At 37.7% G+C, this 6,546-nt stretch overlaps 1 long non-coding RNA gene across 1 annotated transcript; it reads right to left on the bottom strand.

Annotated features, from left to right (window-relative positions):
- Positions 1 to 5,412: 5,412 nt before the first annotated feature.
- LOC133993488 (uncharacterized) lies at positions 5,413 to 5,927 on the bottom strand. Its single transcript, XR_009927067.1, has 3 exons — positions 5,829 to 5,927; positions 5,659 to 5,717; positions 5,413 to 5,511 (listed from the first exon to the last, which is right to left on the bottom strand). It is a non-coding gene; the product is annotated as an uncharacterized LOC133993488 (long non-coding RNA).
- Positions 5,928 to 6,546: the final 619 nt, after the last annotated feature.

The following is a 6,546-nucleotide window of genomic DNA, read 5'->3' as shown; positions in this document are numbered from 1 at the left end:
TCAAGCTGTATGACTGATACTTTAATGCCTCTAATCTGCATTGGGGTGTCAGAGGTCCCCCCCCCCCCCCCCCCAGCATGTCTTTTCACTTGATGACATGAACCTTTGTGAGTTGTGTGTGTCTTTGTAGAAGACTCTAGATGTGGTGCTCGTGATTACATTCCTTTCTTGTTCTGTGTCCCGACGCGATTCAAACGGCGTCTCTGTGTTAAGTTGGCTCACACGTGTATACTGTAAAAGCCCCCCACACACACACTTATGCATGCAAGCTTACACACAAACACACACAAACACACACACACACACAAACAAATAAATAAAGACTTTGGAAAGAAGTGCAAGTTGATTTATTTTCGTCTCACATTTTTATGCATGCAATATTGTTATTTTTAGGTCAAAATGTTTTTAGAGTAGGTTAAATGAGAGGATGAGTAAGCATTTTGGAAAATGCTGGGCTAATATTTAAGCTTTTGCCCCTCTAATGAACTCAATCACTGTTTTATTACATCATCACATACAGTACTCCACAGTCAGAAGGTCCTAATTGACTATATTGATGGGTTTTCATGCCCATTTTGTAGCAAACTGCATATATATTACACATTACTATGCAATGCTTTTTGATTGATTTCCAAACTTTGTGGGAACTGAAAACTGTTCAGTGATGGTGTGATTACAGGGCTTACAAACACACCATCAGCATCAGAAATGCATTTAAAAAAAAAAAAAAAACAGATAATGTGTCAGGAGACTTCAAAATGACACATGTGGGTGGGCAGACTTTGTGTGCTTCAGCAGTGATGCTCTATAAGTAAATCTACTACTTAATGCATAAAAAAGTCATTTAGGCAGTTTGAAGATTGTTTTTTGGAGATACATCTGAAACATGACAGAAGCATTTGCTCCTTGTCGATGATTTTTGTAGCTAAATATCTGGTGACTACCATCGTTTTCAGCCTCAAGATAGGCTCAAGATATATATACAAGAGTGCTTCAGAGCTGACTCTGCTCCCTGTCAGCTATGAAGAACAACAGTTGTTACTTATAAAGAGCAGTGTGGCAGGTCAGGGGTGAAAGTATGTTTTAGGTTTAAAATATGTGTAGCCAAGTATAAAACAAAATAAATGTGAAATAATCTAATAATGCAAAATAATGCATTTTTGGGTTAGCAGCCTTCATCAGCCTTAGCAGATGAAGACAGTTCTCATTTGACTAATTATCTCATGAGGAAATGCCGACATATCTAATCATCACTTGTTGATAAAATAAAGGTGTGTTACATGATCATGACTTATGATCCTCACAAGAGGAAACACTGAAGAATGAACTTGTGGAGATAAGACAACAGTTCTACTTGTTCTTTAACCCACAACAAGGACTACTGACTGGGTTCCCACACAGGTAAGTCAGATGGGTGTGACGTGCTGGAATCAGGATGTTGTGATAATGAGCTTTAGTTTCAAAATGTACTGGACTATTTCACAAAAATAATGCTTAAATTAAATACAGAATTTTGTATAACACAATAGGATCAATAAAAAAAATCAATTCATTGATTAATCGAGAGACAGAAAATCAATTGACATCACTTCTGTGTTAAAGCCTTGTAAATGTAAATATATGTATTGCTGTTACCACTTGTGACATAATGAGCATGTAAATGGGCATCATATACCTGCATCACAGTGTACTAAGCATTTATTCATACTAAAGTTTCAAAATTGGAATAGGCGCCTAACCAACACAGAATGTTTAATGTAGATTTATGACTAGAAAACCTTGGCACAGTGCTGGGCTACATCACAAATTAACCTTCAGATTCCCAGCTATAGGCATCTATGTGGCATATACTGTTGATCTTCTATTTCCCTCTACAGATCCAGTGCCCCCCCCTCAGAAATGACAAAAATGGGTCTATAGGAAGAGGGGGAATGGAAGAGGATATTGATGTTTGAGAAAACCAATATTAGAGTAAAGATAATTACATGTTGACATATATGTTGAGTAATACTACAACACAACTCAACTCAACACACTGCATAGTGTTAAATAACATTTAAACATCACAGCCAGCTCGATTGAGTCAAAAACTAACATAAAAGCTGACATATGCTATTCATACTTAAACTGACTGTGTAATAGGGAAAAAAATCCAAACAACAAAAGTATAGCCTCCAATGTCTCTAAACACGTTAACATACTGAATACATAGATGTGCTGAATTAATTACGAAATATTCTATTAAAAGGTAAGAATATAACATCTGTGCCCAGCTGTGCTTTCTATAGGACGCAAAAGCGTCTCACGCTGCTGCTGCTGAAATAACAATTTAAAACTTTGTCTTTGGATGGTTTTAAGAGCGGGTTTCTTCTGAAGACTGGTAGCTGTTTACAGCAAAATAATTAAAAGTCAGTTATATCTAGATCCTGACTGATTTCTGTCGCTTGTGGAAAGATTTCAATGAAGTTATCGCGACTGTGCCACGTGCGTAAAATGCGCACAGCAACTCTATCAATTTGGAGACGCACTTATCTATTCTGCAGCTGCTGAAACTTTCTGATATATAGATTGGGTGAAAATGAAAATACCATCTTAACTGTTTTCAATAAAAGAACTCGTAGTTTATTAGTTAAAATACTGCAAAAGCTTGCACAGTCTCCCCCTATTAGACGCAGTTTATATAAAACCTTAAATCAAGCAGAATGACTGAGGAGCGCAGTGAGATCTAAATATTTCTTCAGAGACACATGTGGACTTGAATTCAAGCCTTTTGCACCTTGACTGGATGAAACTTTACATTATAGAGGTGAGAAATGGCTGTTAAAACAGATGTGTAAGAAAATGGACTCTAAGGATTCTATGGTTGCTAGGTGCCGTCTCCATGGTGCATCATTTCTGCATGATTCTCATTTAAACATAAACAACACAAAAAGCTCAAGAAAAGTTTTTTCACGACTTTGACTCGACGATTTCTCTGAAATAAACGCTTCTGCTGAGGACTTCTTGCTTCCTGCAAAGAACTAAAGACTCACAGAGACCAAGAAAGCAAACTTTCACCATGGATAATGTGAGATTTGAACACTTTGACAGTCTACGGTGTTTTTAATGTATTTCACCGTAGAGACGTTCAGAACCGTTAAAGGTCACTGATGTTTAGTCTAAAGACTCAGATATGATCACTCCTCAACCCCAGATCACGTGATAGAACACTAATTAACTCAAGAAATGCAGGAAAATGAAGCACAAGTCAAAAGAAAATGTTGTTTTATGTTGGTATGACCAGAAATTCATAGATATGGACCTGATTTCATATAATTATGCCTCATCTCAGTAGAAAATATGACTTTTTGTCTTTTTATATTAAAGGAAGGTAAATCTACATTATTGTTCTGATGAGAAATCCCCTTGTGAAGCAATTTCAGAGGAAAAAATCGAGCTATAAACAGCAAATCAGTCAGAGGGTTTAAATATATGGAGCTTTTTTTTTTAAAGTAAATGAACCATCTAAAATAAGTTAAAATAAGTATAAGGTTATGTTGAATCTGTCTGGAGGTAGCTGAACAAGTTATCAAATAGATTAAATTTCACTTCAGTTGAAAAGGATTTTTTATCAAAATGTTGTTCCTGTGAATTAAACCACTGAGATGTTGAGAAGCTCTAATTTGGGGTAAATGAATCAAATGTGACAAACTTCTGACTGGACTCAACTTTTGAAAGACTTTAAAAGGACTGTGCAGAGTTTACACCAGGTCTGAAGGAGAATAATAAAAATTGTTACAAAAGAAAAAGAAAAAAAAGAATAATAAAGTAATATATTGCAGAAATAAGCATGAAGCCCGTTACAGGTGGTGTGTTTGAGTCCAACATTACTTTCCAACTCAAAACAGAAATAAAAAGTCTATCACTCGAGATTTGTATCATTTTTTCTCCTTTACAGAAGATTTTTTCATCTACTATTTATCTCTTATTATCTATTATTTCTAATGATTAAATCATAAGGTTTGCATAAACCAGTATGAACATTATGTTACTTGATAATGTAGATTTTTAGTCAGTTCAATGAGCAACACTGAGTTTCAGGATAACCAGCAGGTTACTTGGTGTTGATTTCTTGCTTCCATTTAAAATGTGTGGAAACGTGTGTATGAAATATAGTCAAATAAATATAAACTAATAGAATATTAAAACAATCTTAACATGGTCCTTAGTCTTGAAACACTGAACCAGTGTTTAATGTAAATAAAGACATTAACTCAAGAATTGTATTAAACTTGACATACTTCAAATTACTTTCATATTTCACTATATTTTAGTGTTTAATGTTACTGTACTACATTACTACCACTTTAAAATGAGTCATTAATGTGCAAACTGAATCACCATCTTATATAATTTGAGACATTTAAAAATAAAACACCCAACAGTAATTACAATGGTTAAATTAGCTGTGCCTTGACCACATGCAATATTGTATAAATATAATTATGTTAATGTTAATTAAATATTATGTTTATTACATTACATTACAGGCCCCGTTTTGCTGCATAATGAGTCAGTTTCCCTTTAAATACTTTCTTTTACTTCCACTCTTGTAATTTTACTTAAGTACATTTTTGACTGCAGGCCTTTTACACATAATAACATATTTTAAAAATTGTTGTATTTTCACTTTTACTGATGTAAAGCAGCTGAATACTTCTTCCCCTACTGCACAGAACAGATGAACAACTTAGTGAGGGTGAAGGCAATGATCTGAATCAATATAATGCAATATTAATATGCAAAGGCATAAAAATACAGACCCGTAGGCGGGCAATTATATTAATCATGAAATTATCCCATAAAATAAATTCAGATGATTTGAGAAGAAAGTTGATATTCATGTCATTTGACATCTGGCTGCTCTGTCTCCATCTTTATGATGATACAGATGTTGGCAGCTGCTTCTGTCATGAACTGTATACAACCTAACGCATAATCTCTTCATTTATCTGGTCTATTAAATAATGAATAGAACATGTTAAGCAGGTTTAAAGTACATTAACTTAAGTACACTGTTGAATTAGAGGTGTGATGTCACTCTTTTTGAAATATAGTCATTTTTACTCCGCTGTACATTTATCTAATGCTTAACATTTAACGTTACAGAGTACAGTCCAACATTGTTAGACTTTAAGATATCCAGTATGACAGAAATGTAACATGCTTGATTATACTTTACTGCAAATACATAGAACTTTTTGTGTATGTTTTAAGGTGTGATTTTTGCTTTTAAAAGAGTTGTATTGTAAAGTGTTAATGTTCATTTAAATTTAAGGATGTGAGGATGTTTTCCAGAAAGTCATGATGTTAATAGAGTTGATATTCATTAAATGTTGACTTTGTTTCTACTTTCAGGTCGACCAGCGTTTCGCTTGGACAGCTGCCCTCCTCCCAAACCCCAGCCAGCCCGGCAGTCCCAGACTGGTTCTCCAGAGGGTCCGTGGAACAGAGCTCTCCATCAGCTCCAACCTCAGGTCACCCTCTCTCTCTCCTCCTGCTTCCCCTCTAAGCTCTCCCTCTCGCTCCTCCTTATACAGGTCTTTATTTGGCTCACCCATTAGCTTTTCCTCTTCCTCCTCCCCTTCTTGTGGACCAGAGCTCTCCATCAACTCCAACCTCAAGCCACCCTCTCTCTCTCCTCCTGCTTCCCCTCTAAGCTCTCCCTCTCGCTCTTCCTTATACAGGTCTTTATTTGGCTCACCCATTAGCTTTTCCTCTTCCTCCTCCCCTTCTTGTGGACCAGAGCTCTCCATCAGCTCCAACCTCAAGCCACCCTCTCTCTCTACTCCTGCTTCCCCTCTAAGCTCTCCCTCTCGCTCCTCCTTATACAGGTCTTTATTTGGCTCACCCTGTAGCTTTTCCTCTTCCTCCCCCAGCCCCTCCTCTTCCTCCTCCTGTTCTTCTTCCCCCTGCTCTCCCCGTTCCCCCCCCCCCAGCTCTTCCTCCTCCTTTTCTTCTTCCTCTCGCTCGTCCCGTTCCTCCTCCCCCAGGTCTTGTAGCTCCTTCCTTGATACTTCCTCCAGCTCCTCCAGCAGGCCTCGTAGTATCTCCCCCTGGACTTGTGAAGTGGTGCAGGATCGTAATATGGTCATCCTGAGGAAGATGCCACCTGCCACCCCCCCTCTGAGGACGCTGACACCCAGCCCGTCTAGATCTTCGTCCCCCCCTTTGAGACTTGAGGCGTGGATCAGCAACAGTCCCCAGTGGGTGAAGAAGCTGAGGGTCATTATTCAAGAGAGGAACAGGCAGTGTGGCAACCGAAGAGGACCGAAGAGAGCTGCTGGATCCCCAGAAGGCAGCCCTCCAGAGAAAAGCCCTAGAAGCTAAACTTAGAAGAAGTTTATGTTTCTCTTACGTTACATTTTGTGAAGTGACGTAACGTGTTGTGATGTGACGTGTTGTGAAGTGACGTGTTGTAACGTAACGTTACGTGTTGTTATGTGACGTGTTGTGAAGTGACGTAACGTGTTGTGAAGTGACGTAACGTAACGTGTTGTGATGTGA

This window comes from Scomber scombrus, chromosome 14 (genome assembly GCF_963691925.1).
Source record: "Scomber scombrus chromosome 14, fScoSco1.1, whole genome shotgun sequence".
Taxonomy (NCBI): Eukaryota; Metazoa; Chordata; class Actinopteri; order Scombriformes; family Scombridae; genus Scomber; species Scomber scombrus.
The sequence above is the reverse complement of the archived record's forward strand: the minus strand, read 5'-3'. Positions and strand labels throughout refer to the sequence as shown.